Here is an 18,669-nt window from a genome sequence, read left to right as displayed (position 1 = left end):
GGGTTTTGGCGGTCTCTGCCATTTTTACATAGAAAATAGCGAGGTTGGGTGTAAACGTGAAACTCTATTGTATACTAAATTCACACAATGTCAGCTACACGCGTCGCTGAAAAAAACCATGACGAGTCTTAGTGCTACGCAGCCTTTTATGGGGGGACATGCAGTGGGCGTGGAGGGTGTGGCTTGGGCCACCTTTTTCAGCGAGGTTTGACGCGCATGCACGCTGATATGCAAATGTAGGTAAACAGAGGTGAGCTGTTTTCTGTAATGGAATTAGAATATCATGTGGAAAAATTAACATATTCATTTCTTCCAGTTTAAAATCAGTTAATTAATCCAGCTGTACTGACAAAAATCAGCTGACGAGGATTTATACAGGTGTTGTATGTAACAAATAATGTTTTGCATTTACGCAATGGTAAGAATAATTGCATTTGGTGTCAGATGAAACGGTCTATTCCATTGTTTCATCTGTCACCTCATGAAATTATACTCACACCGCTGCACTCAAACATTCATCACTTGTATACATGTAGCACCACATGACTAACTCAACAAAAACATGATATGAAAGACTGATATACATGTACATGTATACAGTGTGAGAAATTGGCTGCTGGTGTACATGTACCTTACATGTGTACATGTACATTATGTACATGTACCTGTATATGTACCTGTACAGTACACACACGTACATGTACATACATACATACATGAACATGTATGAACCAATTCAGTGATGCTCCATTTGAAAATGCATTCTCCATTATGTTAATTGTTATCAAGATATCCAACCAAGGTTTTGGCACCTCACTGCATGATGAGAGGTCTGATGTGTCAGTACAGTACATGTACATTTGTATGCATTACCAGTGCTTGCATTACCACTCACAATACAACCCCATAAACTTCAACCCCATACATGTACATGTACACCATAGTGTCCGGTAGATCCTCTACCCAGTTCCTGTAACTCCTTGGAAGTGCACCTACATTGTGCATGGACCGATATGATAGAAACAGGATTACCCCAAAAACACAGAACAGTGTAGGGCTGGTTGTAAGACCCTGACCTTCAGACTGGGTACGCTGTACTTGCATTCTCATGCTATCACATACCGCTACTGTAGCTATGTATGCATAGTCCAAGACTTTGATGCACTATTTACATGTAGCTACATGTATAGTCCAAGACTTTGAGGCACTATTTACATGTAGCTACATGTATAGTCCAAGACTTTGAGGCACTATTTACATGTACATGTAGCTACATGTATAGTCCAAGACTTTGATGCACTATTTACATGTACATGTAGCTACATGTATAGTCCAAGACTTTGATGCACTATTTACATGTACATGTAGCTACATGTATAGTCCAAGACTTTGAGGCACTATTTACATGTACATGTAGCTACATGTATAGTCCACGACTTTGAGGCACTATTTACATGTACATGTAGCTACATGTATAGTCCAAGACTTTGATGCACTATTTACATGTACATGTAGCTACATGTATAGTCCAAGACTTTGAGGCACTATTTACATGTAGCTACATGTATAGTCCAAGACTTTGAGGCACTATTTACATGTAATCTCATTATCATGACTTCTGACTGAACAACTTAGTTTTATTTGGGGTTCCCAGGTCGTGCACCAAGAGTGCTACATGTACACTGTACATGTAATGCATGCGTTCCATAATACAAACATCTTGTTCAATGCTCACACAGGTGTCTGTTCTATATGCATAATGCAATGCTGGGGGTTGTAGGGCTTGTGATGCATTCATGGTAGTGTGTGTGTGGGTACTTACACAAAAAACTGACTTATGTTTGGAAAGATTTAATTGTAGTTTCTGTCTCCAGATGTACATGTACATGTCTACAGATTCATCCAGATATTCAATTTCCCATTGAAGCAATAAAGTAAACTCGGTGAAAGCTTAGAGTCTTAATGGTAACATCTCTTCCACTGCATGTACATGTATGTTTTAGTTTGTGTGTTCCAAAAATGCATGACTGGTCAAAGGAGGAGAACAAGATTATCCTCATAAAGATGAACATCAAACAAATGTTACTGGCTAAACCCAAGTCATCATTGGATGGTGTGCAGCAGTACCAGTCTCTTGGTTGAGGCAGGAAAGTATGGATAGTCATCGAATACTGTACAGTCTCCACTTCTTGTAAAATTGCACTGCTGTATCATATGTGTATACGTTGTATTTTATGTATGTACATGTACCTATGTTATGAACACAACATCTTGTGTCAAACAAATACTGTAGCGTGCCTTTCTTGTTGTATTTTATGTATGTACATGTACCTATGTTATGAACACAACATCTTGTGTCAAACAAATACTGTAGCGTGCCTTTCTTGTTAAGATGCGTTTGAAAGCCTAAACTCTTCCTCGTCCAACATTATCTCTGAATCCCTTTGGGGTACAAAAAAAATCAATCCAAGAACTTGTAATCCTTACAAGGCTGCAGGAAAATCCATATTTTACAACAAATCAATTTTCCGCCTGCTTTTTTAAGGGACCGACTGCCTGAAGGTGTTTGTGCAAGCCTCAGGACTTAAAGCAGAAATGGTATTACTGCAAGTACCCATGTTTTGAGCCAAGAATGCCAGTCAGGTGTGGGAATCAATAACCGTTAGTTTACTCTATGGATGGGTTGATTCAGGAACAAATGGAGTTGCTAAAGATTTCCGAAGTGCTGACTTTTCCTTCCTCCATGGTCAAACGAGATGCGTGATCCCCCATCCATGATCTGACCATACACCACATGTCACATGGCAAATATGATCATAGCAAGCGTGTGGCTCTATTCATATGCTAACCTCTCCATCCATTCAGTAGAAAAAAGCAACCTGCTGTGTTCCCTTAGGCAATCAATCAATCCGTTTGAGAGTTGTGAATATTACATACGGGTGTTCCCCTGTAAGCTACCAGGTAGTCTTCAGAATCTGGGCCATGATAAATGTGTAATGTGTTCACAAATCAGTATCACTGCACAAGAATTCAGATACACTAGACAACAGAAAGAGTTGTAAATCGTGAATAATTTCACAACTATGAAAAAATCATATTTAACATGATATTGTACTGGTACTGTATCTTTATATATAAGGTATCTAATGTACCTTCAAAGAATTGCCGAAGTCTTCACATCAACTGCAGAATGTATTGCATAGTAAGTCTAAAGACAATGTGTGACAGTACAGCAAGGCACAGGACTAGCGGTACATGTACATGTTGCTCACCTTCCAGTGCTGCTCATGAGCTAACCAACCTTGCCCTGGCAGTGACCTCACTTGTACTTTACTCCTTGTATAGTAATTGAATTATTGGTCTCCAGAGGCTACTCAGGAGCTTGACCCTTCAACTGACACAAATTGGATTACGATTTGTTGGATCTATGATGAATGAAAGAACAAAAGCTGGACCAAACTCCCTGCACCAACTAAAGGCTCCACACTTCCTATGTTACCTGAACTTCATGACCGCACCCATGTTCTGAGGTTGACTTGTAGGAGGATAATAGGTCTGCATTTTATAGTCTCTCTATATGTACTTGTACCGACACCTCTGAAATGACACAAGATTGTCACAGAAAGGTCCATGTCAATTCTGGACTTACATGTACATGAGTTGGGGTATATGTCCTTTCAGGTTTTAGCCACATCCTTGTGTGTGTGTGTGTAAATCTATGTAAACCCAAACTGGTACATGTCCCGCACTGGTACGGTACAGACTGTACGACAAGGCTTCAAAAAACTACCGGTACATGTATTTTTTCCTTTGCAGTTTATAACAATGAGATGCCACTGTCTGAAATGGGAAACCTCAGGCTCTAGACATGAATTAATGAGCATGTATCGGTACATGTGTATACTGTACAAACATATTTCACAGTCCATAGAAGCTACACGTAGATGGACCAATTCCAAGTTATGAAAGAAATCTATAAAATCCATTCTCTGAAGCACAATGCCATAGCACACAAAGCTTAAGAACACAACTAAACCTTGGGGTAAAAATTTCTCACTGCAGAACGACCTACATGTACATAATAGAACTGATGGATTGCTGGAAGCTCTAAATCACAGTATTCTGCTGAAAGTATTCTGCTGTGAACCCAAAATTTGCCAACTGAAAAATTGAAAAGAAAAACTTTGGTTATTGGCCTATAATACGTGTACATACATTGGATGTACCACTGCAACAAATCATTAAAGAAAACGAAATTGAAGAAAACAAAAAATCCAAAACTCTAACAAATTATGATGCTGAATAACAACAATATTGAAGTTACACTCTTTACAGGAATGACATCACAACTTTGACTCCTGAATGCCAATCTGCGTCAGGTAAAAATACAAGATCTCGTAAAGCCCGTAAAAATGGCCCACTAAACAGATGCTTGGTAAAATCAGGTAAAGTGTGACACAAACATGCATTAAGAGCTGTAAATGCATTTGTGTGATATCAGGACTGCAATAAAATTCATTCATTGCATCCACTGATCACAGTGCAACTGCACCAGCAGAGTTTATCTTGTCACTCTGCTACACACTACAAGGGTTACACATACATGTACATGTACAGTAGAACAGGATACATGGAATCAAATTCAATTGGCGGCAAACCCCTGCTGGTGATTTAAATAAATAACATTTTAAAAAAACAATAAATCATGGATCACATGCATGACAGGTCTATCTGTGCAGCAAAGTACATGTAATGATGCTTGTAAGGTATTTCCAACACTGGAGAATGCGATCTTTGCAATGTCTCTCTTAGGGTAGGGAGCCGTTATCAAAAGTAATAATAGAGAGCCACTGGATTGAAAGTACATATACAGAGCGAAACTGATTTATTCTGAATGATACCGGTAATTACTTTGCCCAAATTTGCAATGATCAACTTCTGCTACTAGTGAGACTGGAAAGTGTAAGGGAGGTTTATCATGGAAACAATAATCTGAGCATACACTGTACATAGCAGTTCAGTATAGCAGTTCACTTGGGTGTACACATGTACCTTTTACTAGGCATCAGATGGTTCAATCTAGACGCTGATACTCAAAAGTGGTTTACAAGGTACATGTAGTCCATTTCATGGAGTGTCACTGCACTGGAACATAGGACTGGAGTAACTCCAAGTTTGTAATACGGAGCGATTTACAGTGCACATGAGATGAGCTGTTACTGATACCAAGTCTTCCAAACGAAGATTACTGGCATCTGAAAGCTTTTCGGTCTGCTGAATCTTAATCCCAGGCAACTACCTCTAATGCTGTGATTTACATACCACATGTACATGTACCATGTGCATGCACCCTTTCAAACCTCCCCTCCATAAACCTCACTCTTTGCTAAACTACTTATCCCATTGTGATGTACAAGACTGAGTGTAAAGCAGGGGGGGTCCTCAGTATCACACAGGGCATCCTGTCTGCCTGGTAATGTGGTATACAATGTACATGGCTATCCTGTGTGATACATGGGGGTATATAAACAATCATTTGGAAGTCCCAGGGAAGCTGCCTCAGTAGGCCTGCATGTCACCAATAACATTTGATATACAGTTTTATCTTTCAGCTGGAATTATTATGGACTAAAAACCAAGCCAAATGAACTTCACAAAGTATACCAAATTATGTAAACAGACAGTACTATTTCATGATGAAATCCTTCAGGAATTGCCTACAACAGCTCACAAATGACCAGTTGATAAAGTAAGGACTTGGCAGGACAGGCTGACCTCTGGACATCAACACTTATGGACAGCTTGATAGACATTACACACTGATACCAGAATGCAATTTTCAGGCTGAATGGACTCAGTGCAGACACAAAAACAGTAAAATTGTGACAACAAAAGCGTCTGAAAGGAAACTGCAATCAATTAGTTTTAATACAAACCTTCAAAACACACCTTTGTGCCAAAGTTTACCTTATTTTTAACTTCTGTTTCATTATTTCGAAAGATATTATACTGCTTTGTTTTGTTTTCATGCTAATTGAGTATTTGCATATTCATGAGCAAAACTGTGATGACATCCCAGGAAGAAAGCCTCAAATAAACCCTGGTTTGTAATGTACAGAAAAAAAAAGTGTTTCATTCCTGTAGATTTTGCTGGACTAAATTTTCTCTACTTTACTGATGTATTGCTGTTAAAGTGTAGCAATAAATGAGCACCAATCCCTTTCTCGGAAATGTTTTCAATGTACTTTAATTTCTGGGTTCACAATTTTAATAGAAAAACTTACGCAATGAACTACATGTATGTCTTCCCTAGATGACATCAAAGCAACAGTGCCCTCAGTTGTCCGGGAAAGCATAGATGATTTTAAGTATTTCCAAAAGTGTACCTTCAATGCATTTAATCAAATAGGAATGTAAAAATGTTTTCATACATACATGTACATGTAAAAGATGTGAAAGTTGTAGAAAAACTGAGTCTAAAAAACTCATTGCGGCTACACGTTAAGGCAGACATTTCATCATCTCAAGCAAGCTTCTATGGGGCTTCTGCACATTCAGATGTACATGTACCTAATCTACATGTACATGTGTCTGTGACACAATGTGTACAGTGCAAACAGTACATGTACATATATGGGTCTTCATTTTAATATGGGGGGCCAATGTATATTTCAGGGACATTACAATTATCATGACCATTTAAAACAAGACCAGTTTCACTTTCCCATTTAATTTTCATATGTATTTGTCAATTAATATGTGTTGATTACATTAAATTCATTTACATTAAAAAAGTTGATTTACACAATAATTACAAGGGAAAAACCTCATCGTTTCTCACTGTTTACTGTGACATTTTTGATGACCTGTTTCGTATGACATTTCATACCACTGACAAAACAAATAAATCGTTTATTTTCTGACTAACCTATCAACAGAGAGGTAAATTATGATATTGGATAAATCTGCAAATGAAATTCATTTTAATTGAAATACAGGTGCTGTCATAATCTGATATAACAAAGTGACATTTCGTTCCTCCAGTTGTTATGAAGTGAAAATCATTTTTGGCTGTTAAAAACAAACAAAAAGCTGTTGCAAATCATTTCCAAAACCTAAAATATCAACTGTAAGTATTCCCCAAAATACCTCCTACTAACTTGTGTCTGAGATCCCAAACATTTCTGAAGATATCCCTGTCAATTCTCGTCAACAAATATTTTAGTTACTCGCAAAATCGTTACGTTGTAAACAAAAAGGTTCATGCAACTTCCAAATTTTGCCCGAGTCAGGATCATACTGCAAGCCTGCATGCGCTGTCACGTGTTCGTCACCTGACACAAACATGCCAAGTTCCCACCATTCTTTCATCATCGAGAAATTTTGATTGAAGTGTTCGTTACTCACACATTACGCTGTGACAAAAAGTTACGGGTTGCGGGTTTCTTCTCAAGACATGAAGGTAAAATTTACAAAACTTACAAATAAAAATGAGCGTACATGTATGCAAGAAAGGAAACATTTTTCTCCTTTGAATCAGAAATGCTTGTCGTCGTCGCCTTTTTCATTTTTGCGAGTTTATCTGTATGCTGATGTCCGTTAACAATGTCATGACAAGTTGGCCTAGCGGTCCATTCACAGCGTGTTGTGTCAAGTTGGTACACGTGCGCCGGTGACTGTCTTGTGAGCAGTGAAAGGTTCGGTGGCAGTGACCACATGGAAACAGTGCAAGGCACATTACACCTCTCGGGAAACAGTCACCGATGCGCGTGTGCTGCGCCAACTCGGCATGCTGGTGCTATTTTGTGAATGGTCCGCAAGGCCAGGGCGCTGAGAAATCGTCAATGTCATTAGCATACAGCTCGAATCACAAAATTGGACGTGGGGATTTGTTGAACTTTTTGGTATAAATTTTTCGTGATATCAAACTTTCTTCGCATTCCACTTGAATAAAAATGTGAACCAGCATCTAAGTAAATGTATCTCTGCAACTCTGAATTCTTTGAAATTTTCTGTTATCCAGTAAAGACAGAAGTTATGTTTTTAACTTTCTAATTGGCCTGTGGGTGCATGACAAGTTTTTTTGGCCTACCCATTCAGTCATGACAGTCCAACGTTGTTAATAACAGCACTTTAAATACAAGATTCTCCTTTAACAAGAATTCTTTTTTATGCCCCAATCCTTAGTTTTTCTACATTTTCATTACAAAAGGTTTCTTTTTTTATTCACATATGTTGAACCCACTGCAATATGTGCAATGTTTGGTGACAATTGTAATGCTTTATGACATCAAAACCGCTTCGCATTAATTCCCATTCATCGGAAATACGGACAGGTTTTAGAGTATATTTGTATCCCTAATTTATTTGAGATCACTGTTCATTGACTGCAGACATGAAATGTTGTTGCCATTGTTACAACAATATCTGATGCAGTTCCCAGTGTAAATTAATGTTTGTATTATGACAGTTTTCCCAAGTGTAACAGAGAAACCGGTTTCTCTGTTACACGTGAAATGAGTCATAAAGCTCTTTAAACTAAAAGCTTCACAACACTTAATGTTTCTGGCAAAGATGCACAAGTTACATGCATAATGTACCGATGAGCTGTGCCACATACATGTACATGCTATTTAAGCAACTTTGCATTAAACCAAATGAAACTTTGCAAAATAATTCAAAAAATAGCCCAAAAGTGAATTTTGGGGTGAATGTTTGCCCGTTTTTATGCCACCTGAAACAATATCTAGAAAAAACAACTTTTGAGAGAATATATGGCATGTACACGAAACAAAATTGGCAACAGTGGAAAAGAAACCTTTACTGTACTGTTTTGTGTGTCATTCAGTCTGTCTGTCAGTTGGAATGTCTTGTACGCATTTTGTTACTTGAAACCAGAGACAATATTTAGATCACCAAACCAGTGCTTAATACCTACCAGTACACTTCATAACTCAAGGCTGTATATTTCAAGAAACTTGAGCTACATGTACCACAGCAGCACCAAATACATGTACAATGATCGATGAGTCAATTTGACAAAAATTAATCAAGATTCTCATGGAAAATTAAGTAATTCATCTACATGTATTAAACGTAATTGCTAACTTGTAGACCGCCATGATTAATGCAGCTTTCCTCTTGAACCACTGCACCTTTACTTTGGATGACGTGACTGAAACCAAGCAAAAGATGTGTTAACCTCCCCCCCCCCAAAAAAACAGAAGAGACTCACCAGCTCCGAGGGAAGATTCTTCAAGATACCACCAGCAGCTTGGAGATCCTGTTTCTGTTAATAAACAAAATTACATGTATGATGAGTATTTGTACATACATGTATGGCATATTCTTTGAACGATAAACAAAAACACACCCTCTCATTTTGCAAAACTGCTAAAAGAATAACTTTGGTCATTAAAACACCAACTTGCACTTTCGAATTTATGAACATTGATCATTCAGGGATTATCAGCTAAACTTTGTACATGTACATGGATGTTTGGTTGGCTACCAGTGTTAATCAATGGGAGTCCGACTCATTTAAAGTTACTGTAGAAGTCAATGTTTATGTCCACTTGATTCCCAAACTTTTCTCGACAACAAAGATCATCTGGTATACATGTACATGTAGTTTTCAATTAAATGTCCCTCAAAAATTCTTCAAAGAATGAGCCATGAAGCAAATACATGTGTAGTATAAAATAGACGGAAAATGATCACGAAGATTTATATCTTTCTATTCCTTAGTTTTTAAAAACTCCTGCTATGTACATCAGCAAATTTCCAAAGAAGTACTTGCATAAGGCAGATGTTAATTTTTGATTTGGAGTTTTTGGCCAGTGAGATCAACACTGTGTGCTCAGTGCTGTCCAAAACCTTACAAGAAAAAACAAATAAAACAAATCAAATAAAAAAAACAAAAGGGGCACAAGCCCACTTGGGGGGACTCAAACCCACAAACTCCTGCTCACTGCAGCACCGCACCACAGAGTCGGCCTTGTTACGTTTATGTGCAATCAAATAAGTCGGTGTACCAGATTTTACTCAAATTTAACTCACAAATGGCTTATTGTTAACTCCTAGACCCTGAAAATAGTTTCCTGAAATATGCACATGGCATGTTCTTCATAAATGGACCAAAATGCAACCTCGGCTGTCATTTTTCAAAACTTCTAAACGAGTGACTTTGATCATGTAAAATACAAATTAGCACCTTCTGATTTATAAAAATGATTATATGGGGAGAATTAGGCATAATATGTACTTATTGGACATCATTTGGTTGGCTACCAGTGCAAATGAAATGGAGTTGAATTCATTTAAAGTTTTACATCAAAGTGTTTGCACCAGAGGACTTGATTTCAAAACAACAAGGAGAATTCAGTATATTTTTCAACTGACATATTTAAAGCATCTGATAAATAACTTTAAAACAATGAGCCATGAAAAAAAGAGCACAAAATTTACGGAAAATGAGAAAAGTTCGGCTCACTTCATTCTCTTACTGCTTAAAATCACTCTCACTATACATGTGCATGTACATGTACCATCATATCTGCCAGGCCTTATACATGTACAGTGTACATGTACCTCTCAACATCCGAAAATAATCTTTACATTTTGCTGCATCAAAAATGTATTATGAGTACAATACACGTACAGTGTATTCTACTGTATGTTTGTTGTGAACGTCACATTTAATGGAAGTTTGAGGCCGTTCAAGAATTTCAACGGAAAATGCATGACATTCGATAATGCCGAAAATGCTGTCACATATAATGCTTGAAAATTCCATGCGCAATGTTCATTTTGCCACTTATTTTGGAGATATCCCCGCTGAAAATTAAATCCAACTTAACAACTCTAGGCATCAGATATTCATCATAAATTGTATTTTATGTCTTGGACATCATTTTTTGGTGAACATCATTCAGTTTGACAGATGTTCTTTTGAGAAACCTTGGTACGAAGAGAAAAATCCTGGAGTGTTGCCATTCTTTGGAGGGGCTCAATATTGAATGAAAAAGAAGGTGCAGTATCTGGGTTGATGTCAAAGGTCATACAGCCTGAGATGCATCAAAATGTTTCATACATGTACATCACCGTGAGAAATTGATGGATGCCACAAAAGCGTCATGATCGGTAATTTGGACTGCAGTTTTTGGAAACGTACTTGAAGAAAATTGATCAGTCCAGTCATAAAAGAATGACGGTTTGGCGGTACTTTTTAAAGCTTGTGTTGTACATTGATTTTACTCGCTTTTTTCTTGCAGAATTAAATGATGTTCGCGACTGCTGACTTTGGGACCCAATTATTTGGGAGAGATATTATTAATTTCATGATTATGGTTTAAATATTTGTAAATATTAACAACTTTCACCACATACATACAAATCTATGTAAAATAACCATAGGGATTATTACTTCTTGATAACTTTTATTTGGCTAGGATTTCAACAAGTTGCTTACGTCCGTCAAAAATGCTGATGTTTGAGACTTAATTAATCAACTCTGATTAAGTTGAAAGATGGGCACAGTCATCAGTGTGCCAGATATCAGCACGATTTCCTTCATTTCATCAGACACTGCAATTAATTCACTGCTTTTCACTTCAGAAAAACTGAACCCCAAAGTTGAACATTATCTACTGTACATGTAATGATATACATGTATATTTTGAGGAACCTGCCATGTACTGTACATTTATGTATACACACATCAAACTGTCATGACTGTGGCAATGCAAATTCCACTGTGACTCCACATGTGCATAATTCGTTGACATCAAAAGACAAATTAATCAATAACTGCTTATGTGCTCAGGTATGATATGCTGAGTCAACTTCTAGCTACAGGCTGATGCTGACGCCCAAGGTGTCAACACCTCAATGAGGGAAACTGGTTCAAAGGTTAGGTGCTTTGAATGAAGTATTTTGTAATGCAACTCAGCTTTTTGTTGTTTTTTCACGGAGACCATGAACCCAAAGTCCTGTACTGCAGTACTGTGAAAATACGGGTAAATGCTAAAACACAACTCCTGCAACTGCCGAGGCATTCCTGCCGCGCCAGCAGACTTCCCAAATGCAAAAAAAACAATGAATCTCTTTGCATTCTAAAAATGGAAAGTCAAACCCACAAGTCTAAGCTATTGATATCTCACATGTACAAACATGTAGAGTGCACATAAATGTGTAAAATTGACCAAATGGATTGATCAAACCCACACAAGTGATTACAACCATTTTGGTGCATAACTATTGTTACATTTACTTGTACAGTGTATATTTTGGATCAATTGCTACATGTACATGTAAATAGTTTAGAAACACCAAAATGTACACAGCATAAACTAGTTTTGGTTACCATAAAAATTACTGTACAAAACACAACTTAAAGGATCCAGGAAATGATTTTTCTTAGAATCCCTATTTGTGTATCTCTGTACTCTTCTTCTACATGTACAATGTATGAAGACTGTTTGACATCTTGTTTGAGTTACATGAACTAACGGTGCACTTTTTCAAACATAAAAGATTGACCAAGCATTTCTGGACAAGTGAGGACGCTTTTGCTTTGACGGAAATCCAGGAAGACATGGTTCAGGTTGCATGTTTTCATGTTCAAACTTTAATCCCCAAATTTACTATCTGGGAACATTTCTGTGAAAAGGATTATTGCCATACATGTATTCTTACATGTACACCAATAAATTACCAAAGAAAATGACATTTGCCATAGCAGTGGTTAAAAAAATCTAGAAATTTTCTGTGCACAAATTTGTGCAACATTGAGATTCAGTGCCTTGGATGACATCATAGTTCTGCTCATGAATATGCAAATATGTATGTGCATAAAAACCAATAAAGCATGAAAATATGGGTTAAAACTGCAAAACAAAAATTTCAAATAAGGTTGATTGAAACCCAAAGAGGCAATTTCAAGGGTTTTTAGTAAAGTTTATAAAAATACTTCTATTTACTGGTTCCTTTAATTTTGCGTGAGGACAATAAAGCCATGATATTACATGCATTGTAAAAATTTATGATTACGATCTAAAATGTTTAGATTCTCAAACCACGCCTATATGGGTTCATTGTAGCCTTACAAAGAATCTATTCAGTCAATGGTAGTTTTTCTTTCTATGAAGTTTCCTTACATGTGACACACTGACTATTACACGCCCAAGTACAAGTACCGCTGTATAGATGGACCCTACAACATGTACAATATACAGTGTACTGGTACATGTACACGATCAAGAACCAAACTCCCATTGGTCTGTTTACCATCAGAAACCAGTCACTATTTGTGCTGTTAACCAAGCACATGTGAGGATCTGTACACAAGTCAAACACATTTACCAGTAGCTCTGAACTGTTTCCCAGAATGCAATGTACATGTAGTTCATCATGTAGTACATGTACTGTACATGTACATGTACATCATACCGGTGTTCATGTAGTAGATGGTCAGAAAAGTTGACTATCCACCCTAAAACCATGTGATATGCTGTCTACAACGATGCTATGATTTATTGGAAGAGTCACAACTCTGGTCAATGTGTGTACATACACTTACATGTATACGTACATATGTACAAACTACGATGTACAATGTACAGTACATGTACATCAAATGTATGACAATGTGGTACGTGCATGTATTACAATGCACTACATAAGAAAAACTGTCTTGGCAAGATGTATGTACGTGTACTGTTATATTTTAATTTACAAATGCTGAGCACAATGTGCAATAGACAGCTACCCGTTCATGTTCATGTACCAGGGTACATGTACCGCACATGAACACCAAGAGGCACTAATGTGAAGGTTTTGCGTTTGTATATAAGCAGCTTGTTTCATCACATCGTACATCTTTTTTCACTTTTTGAAAAAACTAATTCAAGACAAAAATTATCTGCAGGATAGACTAGGACTTACACCTAATGTACATGTACGTAATCCATGAAAACAGAATCAAGAAATAGCAAAAATACATGTAGGCAATACAGGGGTGCTTTAGTATATGTACAAAGTCAGAGTGTATACATGTACATGTACGTGTAGCCCCAGGGTAGCATGCATATACTACACTGTACATGTACACGTGAACCCACTGATCATTGTTTAGCAAAACCATTTTTTTTTAATTCGTTATTTCAACCATTACTGTGGAATCTTGCTGTCAATTTTTACACTTAACAGTGGCGGACTAACATGTTACAATTAACAATAAACAACGCATACAATCAATTTCACAATTGTGCATAAAATTTTGTCACAAATGAGTTTCAAACAGGAACATGTAGGTATTTCTTTATCAGCCCGCTGGATAAAATGTAAAGAATGCATTTTTTAATTTTACTAGCGTGCATTAGTTTTACTAGAACTTGTACCGGGTACATGTACATGTATGCTGGTCTAGTGCTAAGGTCGAAGCCTACGTAGCACTGCAAACGTACATGTACCGGTAGGCTTACATTGTACATGTAGATGGTGTCCAGAACAACTCGTCAAAGTCAAACAAAAACATCTACAGCTGTAGATGGATGAAAGAAATTGACTTTCACCATAAATGCAGTAACTACTGATATGTACATGTACATGTAGCTGATCTGGGAAAACTTCTCAAATTTAGAGTGTGAGAAAGGAACGAGAGCCCAACAATGAAAATATTCTCAGAAACCACTCTAGTCTTGTGGCTAAATTTGGCGAAGAACAGAGCAAAAAACGATTTACTGTGAAGCAATGCATACACAACGTAATGGCAAATGGCGCCCATGACTGAAAATCAAAGACATCATCAACTCATGACCACTGATGTCTGATTCGTAACTGCTTGGTGAAATTCGAAGCATACCGGTACGAGTAGTTGTCAGTCAGAAACATCATTTTTCAATTCAAGTCTAGCCTCAAAGTGTTTTATCATTATTGGATACAGAAATGAATTAAAAGTACACAGAATACAATGCAGGCATTTCACATTACATGTACCAGTAAATACATGTACACGTACAGTTTGCATTCATGTACGGTAGCTGGTACGTGTACACAAGTATGTCCATGTACAGGTACACGTGTACATGTATATACATGTACTTACACATGCAAAATTTACCAGAACAGCAGGCATGATAAGCCAGTCAGCATGTCAAGTGTTGATGACAGAAGTTGTAAAAGTCAATGACATACACATGTACAAGTCCATGTACCAGTACATTTACATGTATACAGATCCCATACTGGTGTACACACATACATGCATATACACGATTAAGTCAAAGACTTACGGGTACATGTACCGGGGGTAAGACCATGGAGGAAGGACACAGGAGTTTGAACTGCCCAGGCTACAACATCTGGCCAATTACCGCTTTCTGTCATGCCCAGTATGTCCCTAGCCAGACTGCAGCAAATGCTTGTTAGACACCATCTATTTCACAACCATAAGCCCCCTTTGCATCCCATGATCATCGCGGCAATTTTTCACTGGTAATCTGCATCCTTAAAATGTTGTGTACTGCAGTATAGGAAGTTGAATATTCAGGCCATCGTTGGTGCTTGGTATGATCTGACAACAACATCAAATTTAATGCTTGCGCAGTTGCTTGTATTAGGCTGTGTGCCGTAAGTGTTCATGTGCAGTTATTGTCCTTATTGAGCGCTTTCCTCTGGAGTTGTTTTGGGAATAAATAGCCTAGTTGTTTATAAGATCTTGTGTTTTATTTGAATCATTTTTATTACTGAATTTACACAAAAGGTATTTTATGATATTTCATGATCACTCCTTTTGTTTTTCGTGAACTTAACTTTCCACTGGTGATCAGCATGTCTTGACCAGTTTTAGCCAAATTCGTAGAAAGACTTTGAAAACTGATGTTTTGGAGTGGCAAAATAAAATTACAAACACTGCATGGATAATGGAAAAGTGCATCAAAATCTTTTTAAAAAATTTATTCACGACAGCAAAAGTAAATCTAATGCTAGATACATGTATTTTCATTCTATTTCCCAGTCACTGTGACAAGTTGTAGTTCACTGCAAAGAAAACTCCCCAAATATTGCTAGGATAAAACTGGCCCCACTTGTCCGGCTAAGCTGCAGGTAGTAATCAGGCATTTTTGGAATGATTACTATAGTTCGTCTGACTGGGCGGCGATGATCATCGAGCACTTTGACGTGCCAGAGTTGCAACTCCTTCTGTGTCCTTCCTCTATGGTAAGACTTGTACACGTAAAATGCAGTCAAACCTCGTTAATAAGAGCACTGTTAATTATACAACATTCTGCTTATACATGGGATTTTGCATGTCCTAATCTTTTGTTCATTCATTCTTTAAACAATAAGGTTCCTGGGAATTTGCAAAACATGTTCTTTTTCCTCCATGGTCTGTGTAATTTGGCCCTAAAGGGTACAAATGCAAAACTATCACTGAGTGGAATCAGTTGAAAACTGGTCACAGACACTTCACATCACAGGCAAACAAACATATCTTTTACTGTATACATGTACATGTACCGGTACACACCCAGTACTACACACATGCCCTATAGGCAGGGAGGACAGTACTGTACACTCTACACAATTTGAGGTGTCGTTTTAATAGGATGACTGATTGAAAATGTGAAAAACCTGAAAAAAGTGCTACGGTATTTGACCTTTATTTGAATGTCACAGTTCCCCATACATGTACAATGTACAAGTAAATGTACATGTATGTACTGGCTATACAAAAAAGAAAGGCTCCTAATTTCTAAATTTACAAGCAGGCATATTTCAGTTGCTCTTTATTGGTTGTGGAATTTCTCACTTGCGAACATTTGATCATCCATTTCTTTCTCACGTGTATGACACACAAACTGAGTGTTTGCATTTCCGCCCTGATTCTATTATTTAGCTCTAAGTACCTTATCTGATTTTTTATCCAACAGATGAGCTATTGGGAAGATTACACAGCAGGCATTTTACCCAGTTACTCCGTGAATACAAACAACAGCTCCAGTGACTCTGACCTAAATCCAAATTGAGCCAGCTAACCCTGTACCTGTATCTGGCACACAGCTTACAGCTTACAGTTACCCAAGAAAGAACAGGCAAGAGCAAAGTTGGCTTGGGTAAACGCTGAAGTGTTTGTTTGACATGTGGAGGTGATTTAATTTTGGTTTCCAACAATAAGAAGTCCATATTCCATGGAGATAACCACACAAGTGGGCCTGCCAACTGGTAAACAAGATAATTGTGAAATACGTGGGGTAATTAGCAGTTCTAACAATCATACATATGCACTTTGGATAATGGCAAGTGAAACACTTGCACGAAATACATGCACCAGTCTCTTTTTGTCTTTTTTTTAAACAAACTTTGGTATATTCAAAAGAAAGTAACATGTACATTGTATACATGTACCGGTAGATGTACGGTAACATACACGTTTATCATACATGAACCTCTGTCTTGGATACTACATGTACATGTTGTCTGTTCATTGGCCCTGAACTATCAAATAACAGGGCGACATATTCGCATATCACATTCACCATGAGACATGTCATTCTGCCAATAGCACATGCACATGACAAAAGTGTTTCAGGAAGTTCAAGAGTGACCGTTGTCGTTCAGTCAGTCAGTTTTGCATGGTATCCATAGAACGTTTTGTACATGTTACCTGGGAATTTGATCAATGGTCGTGTTTCAGGAAGTTCAAGAGTGACCGTTGTCGTTCAGTCAGTCAGTTTTGCATGGTATCCATAGAACGTTTTGTACATGTTACCTGGGAATTTGATCAATGGTCGCGCTCGTATAACACTCGTTCCCATCCCTGCAGGTACATGTATGTAAATGCAGGGACTGTTAACCAGACTACCGGTACATGACTGTGAACTTGTAATCACTGGTATCTGCACTACATGTACTTCCACAATTTACGCAATTAAAGAAAGTGAGGGAACAGTGCATTTGCAGACCATTTCATTTGCGTCTGTTACGAGTTCATGTACAGTGTATGTTAATCATACAGTTTGACAGTAAGCCCACCGTCTTCTGAACTTCAGAAATTCAGAGCTCACTTGTTTGGATAAATTCCTTAAGAGAGAGGCATGACAAAAACAACTGGTGACTGCTGTGATGTGGCATAGTGCCCCCAGGCAAAGCTGAGGGCACCATGCATGTCCGAGGGTGTTCAAAACATCATATCCCCCATCACAACAGTCAACAATTGTTAAGTACATGTAAATGACAGCAAAGCACAACCACATTCAGGCAATTGTCTGGAACCCTGCACAGTGCTCACATACATGTACATGTAAAGAGGAATTGATTTGTAAACTAACTTGCCTAAATATTTCCAACATTTTGATCACGTCATGTTTTCACGTTATCAAAGTTTGAAACGTATTATCGGTATGTTGCCGTGGGTGTCACTCGCTCCTGGCTATTCCATGTCATTCTCGCTATTTTTTGCCGTAGGAACCAGTGCAACATGCATGCTTCACCTACAGTAGTAAGCTTCCACCACACTGTGACCACAACGTACAATGTACATGTACATGTATGTTGCTGCAGAGTTTGCAAATTACCTATTATGATGACCATTTTAAGTTTACACCCTCATCTACACAAATATTTCTGGTAAAGTTCATACAATTTTAGATTTATGTACATGTATGC

The 18,669-nt window shown here is 37.7% G+C and overlaps 1 protein-coding gene across 4 annotated transcripts in view; it reads right to left on the bottom strand.

Moving 5' to 3' along the window:
- LOC110981620 (epidermal growth factor receptor kinase substrate 8-like) overlaps window positions 1-18,669 on the bottom strand; it is an 85,657-nt gene that overhangs the window by 64,537 nt on the left and 2,451 nt on the right. For all 4 annotated transcript variants that reach the window (XM_022239335.2, XM_022239326.2, XM_022239334.2 and 1 more), the window contains exon 2: window positions 9,236-9,289. The gene's annotated coding sequence lies outside the window, so the exon portion shown is untranslated. The remainder of the gene's footprint in view (window positions 1-9,235; window positions 9,290-18,669) is intronic.

This window comes from Acanthaster planci, linkage group LG21, assembly GCF_054643075.1.
Source record: "Acanthaster planci isolate LZ-2023a linkage group LG21, COTS_SCS, whole genome shotgun sequence".
Taxonomy (NCBI): domain Eukaryota; kingdom Metazoa; phylum Echinodermata; class Asteroidea; order Valvatida; family Acanthasteridae; genus Acanthaster; species Acanthaster planci.
Note: the sequence above shows the minus strand (reverse complement) of the source record. Positions and strands in the feature narration are given on the sequence as shown.